A 12878-nucleotide genomic window follows, 5' to 3' on the forward strand; every position below is an offset into this window, starting at 1 on the left:
ATGAATATGGATATAAAAATTTCTAACAAAATATTAGCAAATAGAATTCAGCAATATATAAAAAGAATACTACACAATGACCAAGTGAAGTCCTCCTAGGATCAGGAACAAGGCAAAGATGTCCATTCTCACCACTTTTATTCAACAGAGTGCTTGGGTTTTAGGCAGTGTAATAAGCAGAAAATAAAATAAAAGGCATACAGATTAGAAAGGAAAAAATAAAACTGCCCTCATTTGCTGAATACATGATTATGTATGTTGAAAATCCCAAGCAATCTACAAAAACGTTCTAAAAAATAGATGATAAAAAGGACATAAAATAATAATAAATAAAAAGTGAGGTCAAGTTTGCAGAATACAAAGCCAATCACATTTCTATATATTACTAATGAACTCATGAAAAATTTTAAAATTAAAAATACAGTACAATTTACAATAAAAAAATACTTGTATGTAAATCTAAGAAAACTTATACAGAATTTATATGCTGAAAATGATACAATGTTGAGGAAAGAAATCAAAGATCCAAGTAAATGGAGAGACATACCATGTTTGTGGATTGGAAGTTTCCAAAATTTCAGTTTTCTCCAAATACATATATAGGTTTAATTCCTATTAAAATCCCAGAGAAATATTTTGTAGATATAGATGAAATTAGAGAAAGAGAAAGCACTAGAATAGCAAAAAAAAAATTATGAAAAAGAAGAATAAAGTGGGAGGAACAATCTACTTAATAACAGGACTTTGTTACACAGCTACAGTACTCAAGACTGTGTTATGTGTGGAGGGATAAGACTCAAAGGTAAGTGGAACAGAATACAGAATCTAGAAATAGATTATACAAACATTCCCAACAGATTTTTGATAAAGGTGCAAAAGCGATTTAATGGAAGAAAGAGTGCCTTTTCTACATATGGTGCTGGAGGAATTTGACATCCATAAGCAAAAAAATAAATCTTGACCTAATTTTACACATTATTAAAAAGAGAACTCAAAATATATCACAAAATTAAGTGGAATGTAAAACTATAGAACTTAGGGGGAAAAATAGAAGATAATCTTTCGGACCTAGGTTTGGGCAGAGTTCTTAGACATAACACCAAAAGAATAATCCATAGAAGGGAAAAGTGAGAAATTTGACTTTATTAAAAAATAAAACTACTTGCTCTTTGAGTGATCCTGGTAAGACAATGAAAAGACAAGCTTCAAACTGGGAGAAAATATTTGCAAAAGACACATTTGATAAATGACTGTTTTCTAAAATATATAGAGAACTTTTGAAATTCAACAATAAGAAAACAAACAACCCAATGAAAAAATGGTGAAACATCTTAACAGATACCTCACCAAAGAAGATACACACATGGCAAATTAACAACAACAACAAAAATCGCCCCACATTATATGTCATTGGGGAAGTGCAGAGTAAAACAACAAGATACCACAGCACACCTATTAAAATGACTGAAATCCCAAACACTGACAACACCAAGTGCTGGTCAGGATGTGGAGCGACACTTACTCAATGCTGGTGGGAATCCACAATGGTACAGCCACTTTGATAGTGGCGGTATTTTACAAAACTAAACACACTCCAATCATATGATCTAGCAATTGTGTTCCTTGGTACTTAGCCAAAGGAGTTGAAAATTTATATCCACACAACCCTGCACATAAATAGCAGCTTTATTCATAATTGCCTAAACTTGGAAGCAACCAAGATATTCTTTAGAGGTAAGTGGATAAACTGTGGTACCTCCAAATGTGGAATATTATTCAGCAATAGAAGGAAATGAGCTATCAAACTATGAAAGGACGTGAAAGAAACTTAAATGCATATTACTAAGTGAAAGAAGCCAATCTAAAAAGGTTACATACTATATGATTCCAACTATATGACACTCTGGAAAAGGCAAAACTATGGAGACTGTAAAAAGATTAGTGGTCACCAGGGGTTTAGAGGAAGAGAGGAATAAATAGGTTAAGTCCAGGGAATTTTTAGGACAGTAAAACTTCTGACACTCTAATTGTGGATACATGTCATTATATATTTGTCAAAACCCATAGACATTTAGCACCAAGAATGAACCCCAATGTAATCGATGGGCTTTGTGTAACAATGATGTGCCAATGTTGGTTCATCAGTTGTAGCATGTACCAGTCTGGTGGAGAATGTTGATGGTGGGGAAAGCTATGAGTAGCTGGGGGAAGGGGTTATATAGGAACTCTACACTTTCCACTCAATTTTGCTATGAGCCTAAAACTCTAAACCTGTAAACCTGAAAGCTCTAAAAAATAGAATCTACTTAAAAATTGTGCTTAGAGAGCTTTTCAGTTATGGAATTACAGAACTTTCTCCTGAAACCTGGAGAGATTTTTTTTCCCCCATTGGACATGACTGTGCACATGAGCTTTGAAATATGTGAGATTGCTATCTCTAAGGTGTATATACTCAACGATACATACATAGGCCAATACCAATAGAACTAATAGATATCAAATATTTAAAAAAAAAACTTAGAAGCCATATGATTCAGTGATTTCCAAACTTTTGGTACAGTTTGAACTTTAAAATTTTTTTGGTATGAAAACTTACATGAAATATAGCAAACAAAGAGAGGAAGGTGTAGGTGATCCACTTGAAGGTGCAGATAGAGTGCCAGGGCTAAGCTTAAGCTCTACCAGTTAAGCTGCCCTTAGCCTCAGGACACCTGGAAAGCATTTCCATGACTTAGAGGCTGCTGATTTTGCCTGAGATTCTCATTTTGCTTCGAGAAGTTATGGCCTGCCTAAGGTTATCTAACAGACTGGTTGAACTCTGGTCTTCTGACTCTCAGACCAGAGCTTTCTCCACTCTGATTAAAGTGGAAGGTTCCTCAGCCCAGGTTAACATGTGCTGGGGGACAAATTGGGACTCAGGTGTCAGAACCGGAGGAAGATGATAAGGGGACAAAGGAAAGTAGATTCAGAAGGAAGACAGCCAAATCCTGCATAAGTCACAAACACTGGAGTCTGTACAAATAGGGTAAAGGAGACTGTGGGAGTCTGAATTCACAAAATCTGTCTCCACTCTTTGGAGGCCCAAGGTTCTAAGAGAAGTTCATTTTGGACCTGAAATAGGTGGAACCAAGTGGCTAAAGATAACTGTAGAGAAACAGCTTCTGGACTGGTAGCGTGTTGGGCCACTCTACCTGCAGCCCCTCAGATAGTAGCTGGCATTTTGTAGATGAGCAATATATACTGGTGAATGAACAAGTTTGTTAGGATACAAATGTATCATCAAACTCTAAAAATCTCTCTAAGAGGGTATTGCCATCCATACTTTCAGAAAAATAATTCTGATCTTTGAATGATAGAGTTCCATGGAAAGGCCTCTCCTCTTTAAACAATAGTATGCAAACTACTGATCCTGTCTTTATTTAAAATTATAATATTTTGGGACATCTAGGTGGCTCAGTGGTTGAGCATCTGCCTCAGGTTGTGATTCCCTGTGACTCCCCACAGGGAGCCTACTTCTTCCTCTGATTATATCTCTGCCTCTCTGTGTCTCTCATAAATGAATAAATAAAATCTTTAAAAAAAATAAAATTGTAATGTTTTATCAATCATGGATTTTTTGCTTTAATTTTTATTTTTAAAGCATTGCATTAAATAGTATTTATCTTTACAGAATTTTGCTTCTCCTCCTTAATTTTGCATCTGAGGCAAGTGCCTCACACTTGACCCTAGTCCCAACCCAGATGTGAAGTGATATCAAAAGCGAGCAGGTCATAATTGTACACACTTGCCATTCAGAAGACATGGAGTTTTTCTTCTTTCTTTTGCTTTTATTCCATAACCATTTTTCAACAAAAATATATTTAGCCCTGGCTATGTGGGAGGCAATGCTGGGAATGTCAAGGTTGATGCCAGGTAAATCAGGCACTGAGCTGTTGCCACATAAATAAAGCAGGTGGATAATTATGACTTAAGGAAGAGAGGTGCTACAAGTACAGAAAAGAGGCTATAAGAGGGTATAGAGGTAATTTTTATTTGGGTGAACTTGGAGAAACCTTCTGTAGAAGGTCACATTTGAGATGGACCCCAAAGAAGGACCTTAAGTTAGTTGGATATAGCCTAGATTCTTGGGGGAATGTGTAGGAAATAATTCAAGCAACCAATGAAATGGGTAGATTTTGTGATGATTCAAAAACAGTTACAATAATGGTATGGCTACTTTTTCTTTGGTGAAATTCCACATAATAATGTAAATGTGGACTTTAACCACAGTAACAGCTACAACAAATAATTCAAAGGGGCTTACCTGACTTTTGTGGGATTCTAAATCCTTTTCAAGTTCTTCAGCTTGCAAGAGCTGAGATTGGCTCTCCCTGGGACCTCATATGTGGGACACAAGTCTTGCCCTTGTAAAACAAATTATAAACTGGAGATCACTCCCAAATGCCAGGGTTACTGCTGCCCCCTGCTGCCATGGAAAGGGGTAGCAAGCAAAGCAAACTTCTGGCATCCTCCCCTCCCACTGGCCACAGGCAGGTTGGGTGGAGATGGTTGTTAGTGATAAGGTGTGTAGTACCCCTAAGACAACAACATGAAAATGGTGATTACGAATTGAAACTATATTGAATAGCAGTGGTGAGAGTGGACATCCCTGTCTTGTTCCTGATCTTAGGGGAAAGGTTCCCAGTGCTTCCCCATTGAGAATGATATTTGCTGTGGGCTTTTCGTAGATGGCTTTTAAGATGCTGAGGAAAGTTCCCTCTATCCCTACACTCTGAAGAGCTTTGATCAGGAATGGAAGCTCTATTTTGTCAAATGCTTTCTCTGCATCTACTGAGAGGATCATATGGTTCTTGTTTTTTCTCTTGTTGATATGATCAATCACATTGATTGCTTTACGAGTGTTGAACCAGCCTTGCATCCCGGGGATAAATCCCACTTGGTCATGGTGAATAATCTTAATGTCCTTTTGGATCCAATTGGCTAGTATCTTGTTGAAAATTTTTGCATCTGTGTTCATCAGGGATATTGGTCTATAATTCCCCTTTTTGGTGGGCTCCTTGTCTGGTTTTGGAATTAAGGTGATGCTGGCCTCAGAACGAGTTTGGAAGTACTTCATCTCTTTCTATCTTTCTGAACAGCTTTAGTAGAATAGGTATGGTTTCTTCTTTAAACGTTTGATAGAATTCCCCTGGGAAGCCATCTGGCCCTTGACTTTTATGTCTTGGGAGGTTTTTGATGACTGCTTCAATTTCCTCCCTGGTTATCGGCCTGTTCAGGTTTTCTATTTCTTCCTGTTCCAGTTTTGGTAGTTTGTGGTTTTCCAGACATGCATCCATTTCTTCTAGATTGCCTAATTTATTGGCTTATTTACAACTGCACCCAAAAGCATAAGATACCTAGGAATAAACCTAACCAAAGAGGTAAAGGATCTATACCCTAAAAACTACAGAACACTTCTGAAAGAAATTGAGGAAGACACAAAGAGATGGAAAAATATTCCATGCTCATGCGTTGGAAGAATTAATATTGTAAAAATGTCAATGTTACCCAGGGCAATTTACACATTTAATGCAATCCCTATCAAAATACCATGGACTTTCTTCAGAGAGTTAGAACAAATCATTTTAAGATTTGTGTGGAATCAGAAAAGACCCCAAAGAGCCAGGGGAATATTAAAAAAGAAAACCATAGCCGGGAGTATCACAATGCCAAATTTCAGGTTGTACGACAAAGCTGTGGTCATCAAGAAGCCAGTGTGGTACTGGCACAAAAACAGACACATAGATCAATGGAACAGAATAGAGAATCCAGAAGTGGACCCTCAACCTTATGGTCAACTAATATTCGACAAAGCAGGAAAGACTATCCAATGGAAAAAAGTCTCTTCAATAAATAGTGCAAAAATGAGTGAAAATATCAGTGAGGTTGACAAAATATGAGAGACACCTAACTCTGGGAAATGAACAAGGGGTAGTGGAAAGGAGGTGTGTGGGGGGTTGGGGTGATTGGGTGCTGGGCACTGAGGGGGGCACTTGGTGGGATGAGCACTGGGTGTTATGCTAAATGTTGGCAAATTGAACTCCAATAAAAAAATAAAAAAAAAAGAATTGAAACTATACAGCAAACTTGGGGGAACGATGCATTAGCCATGATCACCCAAAATGCATTATTTAAACAATATATATGAGCTGATAAGAATCATATGGCAGGAAGAAACAGGGACTGGAGATGAAAAATGTAATTTTCTCGCCTTAATTTTTCTGCCTGGGCTGGTTAACAATGTAATTGGCTAGTGTGAATTCAGAGATTATTTTTTTTATGAACTTGTCTACCTAAAGTTATTGTATGTAAACTATTCCTTAGCAACCTAATCTTAAAAAATCAACAAGGTAGAGAAAAAAAAAAAAACTGCTGCCATTTAGACTCAAATGTGATGTCCTTTATGATGTGTCAGGCTCCTAAAGGCAAGATGCTAGTAAGACCAACAAAATTAAAATCAGGGTAAATTGTGCTAGAACAATTGGACTCCCAAATCCAAAAAAAAAAAAATAAATAAAAAATAAAATAAAAAGTAAAAGGAAGAGGAAGAAAAAGAATGGAATAAAAGAGAAAGAAAGAAATAAAGAAAGAGATGGAGAAAGAAAACATGGGAAAAATCTTTGTGACTTTGGATTAGGCAAAGATTTCTTGGATAGAAAGCAAAAAGTATAAACCATAAAAAGAAAACAACTGCTAAATAGAACTTCTTCAAAACTTCTGTTTTTTGAAAGACACTGTTAAGAAAATAAAAAGATTAACACAGACTTGGGAGGAAATATTTACAAAACCCATATCTGATAAAAGATTTACATCCTGGGTGTGTGTGCGTGCACCTGCCATCTTACAACAAAATAGTAAGAAAACAAAAAAGCCAGTTAAAAAAGTGGACAAAAAATTTAAACAGGTAGTTTGCCAAAGAAGGTACATACGGCAAATATGTACACAAGAGATATTCAACACTAGGGAAATGTGAACTAAAGTACTACATAGCTATGAAAGCATAGCTTTTTGTAAAAGCAAAATACCAAGTGCAGTTGAAAGTACAGAGTAACTGCAAGTCTCATAGTTTGCTAGTAGAAATAAAAAATGATACAGCCTCTTTAGAAAACTGCTTGACACTTATATAGCTAAATATATAACTATTATATGGCTTAGCAATCCCATTCCTATGTAGTTGTTCAAAAGAAATGAAAACATACATGTATATGAATGTTTATAGGAAAATAACCCAAATGTCTACCGACTGGTGAATGAATAAGTGAATTTTGGTGCATCCACACAATGGAATACTCCTTACCTAGAAAAAGGAACAAACTATAGATACATTCAACAACACTGGTCAACCTCAAAAGTTTTTGTGCTATGTGAAATGTCCACATACCATATGACATCATTTATAGGACATTCTGGAAAAGGCAAAGCCATATGAACAGAAATCAGATGAGTGGTTACTAGGAACTGGGATAGAAGGGGAGGAGTGAATACAAAGGGGCACAAAAAGAATTGCTTGGAGTGATAGAAGTATTCTGTATCTTAATTCTGGTGGTGGTTGTTCTAGGACAGTATGTATTCATCAAAACTCATTGAACTGAAATTAACCTGAAGTTAATTTTATTGTGTGTAAATTATTCCTCAACAACCTAATCTTAAAAAAAAATCAATGGGGTACAGAAAATACTTCTGTAGCCATTTAGGCTCAAATAATAAATAGTAATGTCTTTTATGATGTGCCAAGCTCCTAAAGGTAAGATGCCAGTTACTGTGGACCCCTGCCTATTTCTGCCCCTCATCTAGCACTCTTTTTCTTTGATCATTAGTATAGAACATGCAGGCCCCCTCTTTATCTATAACTTGGAAAGATCACAGCAGCCTCGGGTTCTTTGTACTTGCTCTCTTTCAGGTCTTTCCATGGTTGTCTCCTTGACATCCCTCATGTCTTATCTCCAAAGTCAGTTCTGGGAGAGGCTTCCCTGATCACTCTCAATAAAACAGCTAGCCCCCTGCACCACATAATTATCATGTTATTTTGTATTTTTTTCCTTCATAGCCCTATCACTATCTGAAATTATTTGTTTGCATGTTGCTCTCTGTGTCTCTCCATTAGAAGGCAAGGCTTTGTCTTTTTTTCCTTCTAGAACAGTGCCTGGCATAGCAGACATACAGTAAAGATTTGTCAAATCAACATATTCCTTGTCAAGCTATAGAAGGCATCTTTGATGAGTAAAGATTCTGAAAATATAGCCACATAAATAAATATTTATTACATGCTACATTTTTACTAGCCCCTTTCACAATATGAGTTTCATATCATTATTTATTTGTAGTTTACTGTAAAGAACACTAGACTGAGAGTCAAGAGTTCTAGATTCTAGCCTTAATCTAGCTACTACCTGAAAGACACTACACCTTTGGGTCCAGCAATTCAATTTCCAGGAATTTATCTTGGGAAAAAGATTGAGCAGGAGTACAAACAGATATGTACCGGGATTAATACCCAGTGTATTAATAATAGAAAAAACATAGAGGAAGGTAATTTCACACAATGGGGCTTTGGCTAAATAGACTGTGATTTATCCTTCAAGGTCGCACTGTGAATTCACTCGAAAATGATGACTGAATTAATTTTGTTATACAATAAATGTCCATTGGCCAATTTCAGCCACCATTCTAGGTGTGAGGATGTATCAGTGAATGAAACAAAAACCCTAGTGAACCTTGTATTTTAATGGGGATGAAAGGCAATAAAAATAAATGTACTTTATAATGTGATATCACATGATGGTACGTTCTATGAAGAAAGGATGATGCATAGTAAAGGGATTGGGGAACCCTCTAAGAGACCCCACTGTTTTCTATGGTGACCAGGAAAGACCTCTCTGAGCAGGTCATATCTGAGCAGAGACCTGAATGAAGTGAGAAAGTGAGGCATGTAAATATCTGTGGCAGAGAGTTCCAGGCAAAGACAATGCCCCTGAGGCAGGAGTTTATGGTGGCAATTTTGAGGGAAAGAAATAAGGCCTGTAGCTGGAAAAGTGTGAGAATGGAAACAACAGTAGGAAATTAAACTGGGGAAGTAGCCAAGGAGTTGGTTTTGTAGGGCCTTATAGAGGACATTAGATTTTATTGTCAAGATGAGAGAAAACCTTGGAGAATTTTGAACAAAGGAGTGGTCAGATCTGTCTTATATTTTAAGACTGTGATAAATAAGCTAGGGGAGGACAAAAGTTGGAGCAAGGAAGCAATTTAGAAGGCTATTTCAGAAGTCCAGTTTTCAGTCCTGTGCCATGGACTAGGGCCATAGCAGTGGGAATGGTGAAAATTAGTTATATTTGGGACTTTTACTTATTCTAAATAAAACGAATACAAAGGCAGGTATGGTAGTTTCAGTGGCCTATGGGAGGAAGAGGAGTAAAAGATAAATTTTTGGAGTTGAGTCTTTGTAGTTGAGTGAAGTGCACTTGAATAAAGATGTTGGATAAGGCGGGGTCTGAGTACAAAGGAGAGTATGTTGCCAGGGCCTGGATACCACCTCGTTCCTACCACGTGGATGAGATCGCATGAAGAAGTGAGAACTGAGTCCTGGGGAAATTCAAAGGATCAAATGTGCCAAATGTTGCTGCAGGTGGAGTAAAATGAAGACTAGGAATGAGCATGGGAGGTCTTGGTGTAGGTTGCATTGAGTAAGGAAAGGGTTAAGGTCTAGGCAGGGACAAAGAGGAGGCCCCTAACTCTCTTGAGGAGGCTCATGAAGGGGGCTGGAGTTGGGGTGGCTTTGTGACCAGGCTCACAAAAATCCCAGATCTGGAGAAATGCTGAGGCTGACATAACCAGAGATAAGGGAACAAACCAGACCGCCTGGCCCTGAATGTTAGGGAGTATTTTTTTTTTTTTTTTTTCCTGTGGGCAGCTACATTGTAATCACAGAAAATGACGATACCTCAAAGAAGTAAGTCATGTTATCAGTAGTCTTTGCTCAAACCAAGCCGGCACAAGAATTTCAAGGCCACATGCTTTCTGGTCAGTTCTCAATAAAAGACTGCCAGTAAAAGCCCACAGTGGCAACCCATATGGGACCTCTTTCACTCTAGAGAGTTTTTTCTTTCATTTCTGTTCTCCCTTTCACTTAGTCAACTTTCACGTCACTTCACCCTTTGAACACCCATGGGGTTCATTCTTTGACTCTGTGAGACAAGAACCCTGCAACCCTGTAACAACATTGGATGAGTGGGGAAGAAAAGTCTGATTGGGGTATGCTCACAAGTGAATGGATTTCTTCAACAAATACACTGATGTGGTATGGAGATGGAAAAGACTATTAAAAAGAAAACCATAAAGGAGTGCCTACGTGGCTCAGTTGGTTTAGTGTCTGACTCTTGGTTTTGGCTCAGGTCACGATTTCAGGATTGTGGGATCAAGCCTCGACAGGCCCCATGCTCAGTGGGGAGTCTGCTTCTCCCTCTCACTCTGCCCCTCTCCCTGCTCACGTGAGCATGTATGCTCTCTTTTTCTCTAAAATAAGTGAATAAATCTTAAAAAAAAAAAAAAAAAGAAAGAAAGAAAACCACCCCAGGATAGCAAACCAAGACTTAATTGCAGTTTCAACCTTTCCAAGAGTAGAATTTTAAATCAATCAATCTAGAATTTTCTGATCAGCACCAAATGAGGTAATCTATGGCACGGGCCATTGTTCCCCACTCCCAAAGGAAGATGAGGTAATCTTCAAAATAAGGCCCTGCTCTTCCCCCTCAAGGATTGTGACCTTGTGTGAAACAAACCTTTCCTTTGCTAATAACTTCCTTGCTCCACCCTCCTTTCTAGAAAAATGTTCCACTTGGCACAAATCCTTGGAGTTCCCCATTACTTGCTAGATGGGATTTTGCCCAATAGATGAATAGATTAAAAAATCCAATTAGATCTCTTAAATTTACTGGGTTAAATTTCTGTTACTTAACAGAAACTTTAGAATCAAAGATTAAAGGTAGTTGAAAGACACATCAGCCAGTTACAAAGGCTTATTGGATCCTGAAGCAATTGTTATCCAAATAAGGACTTGATTTTTATGATTTTTTTTTAAGAGAGGTAAGGGGGGGGGGTGTGTGGAGCAGAGGGCAGGAGAGAGAGAATCTTAAGCAGGCTGCAGGCTGAGCACACAGCCTGACATGGGGCTGTCTCATGACCCCAAGATCAAGAACTGAGCTGAAATTGAGAATCAGAAGCTTAAACAATTGAGCCACCTAAGTGCCCTTGATTTTGATGAATTTAAATAATTACTAATTTATTTTATTTTTTTTTAAAAAGATTTTATTTATTCATGAAAGACAGAGAGACAGGCGGAGATGTAGGCAGAGAGGCAAGCGGGCTCCATACCTGGAGCCTGTCGCAGGACTTGATCCCAGGACCCTGGGATCACAACTTGAACCAAAGGCAGACACGGAACCACTGAGCCACCCAGGCACCTCTACTAACTTATTTTTAAATGATATAACATCTGTATCCTTATGGGGGAAAATGAGAGTCCTATTTTGGACGTGTATATTAAAACGAAATAATGTCTAGATCTAATGGGTAGATATAGATTGAAGGTGGATAATGAGTACACTTTTTTTTTTAAGATCTTATCTATTTGAGAGAGGAAGAGAGAGAGAGAGCAAGAGCAGTGTGAGGGGAGGGGGAGAAGCAGATTCCCTGCTGAGCAGGGAGCCCAAGTAGGGCTTGATCCCAGGACCCTGGGATCACGACCTGAGCTGAAGGCAGAGGCTTCACCCACTCAGCCACCTAGGCGCCCCTCTACTTTTGCATATACTCGGAATCTCGTTCTTTTCTAAAAAATGAAACCAAGTAATCTTATTTTAGAGGCAAAGTTGAAAACTTTTATCAGAATAACAATTTTCTTTTATGTCCAGTATGCTCTCGTCAGATTTCCACGAATTTATAAGTTTGTTACTTCTTCTGAAAATCACCTCCCAAAAACTTTGATACATTTTTTGTTACCTGGAAACATAGCTATGTTTCAATTCCTAAATGAAAATAAATATGAATGTGAAGAAATAGAAACTGAGAACGCTATGAATTCCCGATCTCGTTCATAAATATTTCCAGATTGAAAATAAATGTAATGTTATTTTGGACAGTAGGATTAGAGTCGATCTAATTTTTAAAAATCGGCTTATCTGCATTTTCTAATTTTCATGTAAGGCAAACGGATAAATTAATCTCAGGTGTCAAAAAAAAAAAAAAGATAACAAAGGAGCGAAGCTACCAGTTGCAGCTTTTACTGATAGAAAGTACTAGCACAGACACCCCCACGCCCGAGGCCGCCGGCGACCCGACCGCCGAGGGCGCGGGGAGATACGCGCAGGCGCAGTAGCAAGGTTTTGGTTGGAGGCGGGACTAGAGCGGCGGCTAACATACAGTTCTCTCAGCCAATCAAGGGGCAGTGTCACGGGCTTCTTCCTGGAGGAGGTGGCCGGAAGTCGGCTTTCGGTTGCGGAGGCGAAGGCGGCTCCAGCGTAAAGCCTGGGCTGAGGTAAGTGGGCGGCGACGGCTTGCGGCTTCGTGCCGCGTGCGTCTCGCCTTCCGGACCCCGCGGCTCCCCCAGGGCCGGCTGGGAATGGGGGAAGCCTGGCGCGGACACGCTCCGTCACCTTCCTCTCCCACATCCCTCGGAGATGCGGCCTCGCTGCTGCTCGCGGGGAGCCGGGCGGAAGGTGCCGTCGGCGCGGCGCGCTCGGGGCTTCCTCCGTGGGGGAGCCCTGAGTTCCAGTCCCGCGCCGCGGGTGTGCTGAGCCGGGCGGACGTGGCGGGCCTCGGCCCCCGGGCCTTGCCCGCGCTCGTCGGGG

The sequence above is a fragment of the Canis lupus genome, chromosome 4, assembly GCF_048164855.1.
Source record: "Canis lupus baileyi chromosome 4, mCanLup2.hap1, whole genome shotgun sequence".
In the NCBI taxonomy this organism is placed as follows: domain Eukaryota; kingdom Metazoa; phylum Chordata; class Mammalia; order Carnivora; family Canidae; genus Canis; species Canis lupus.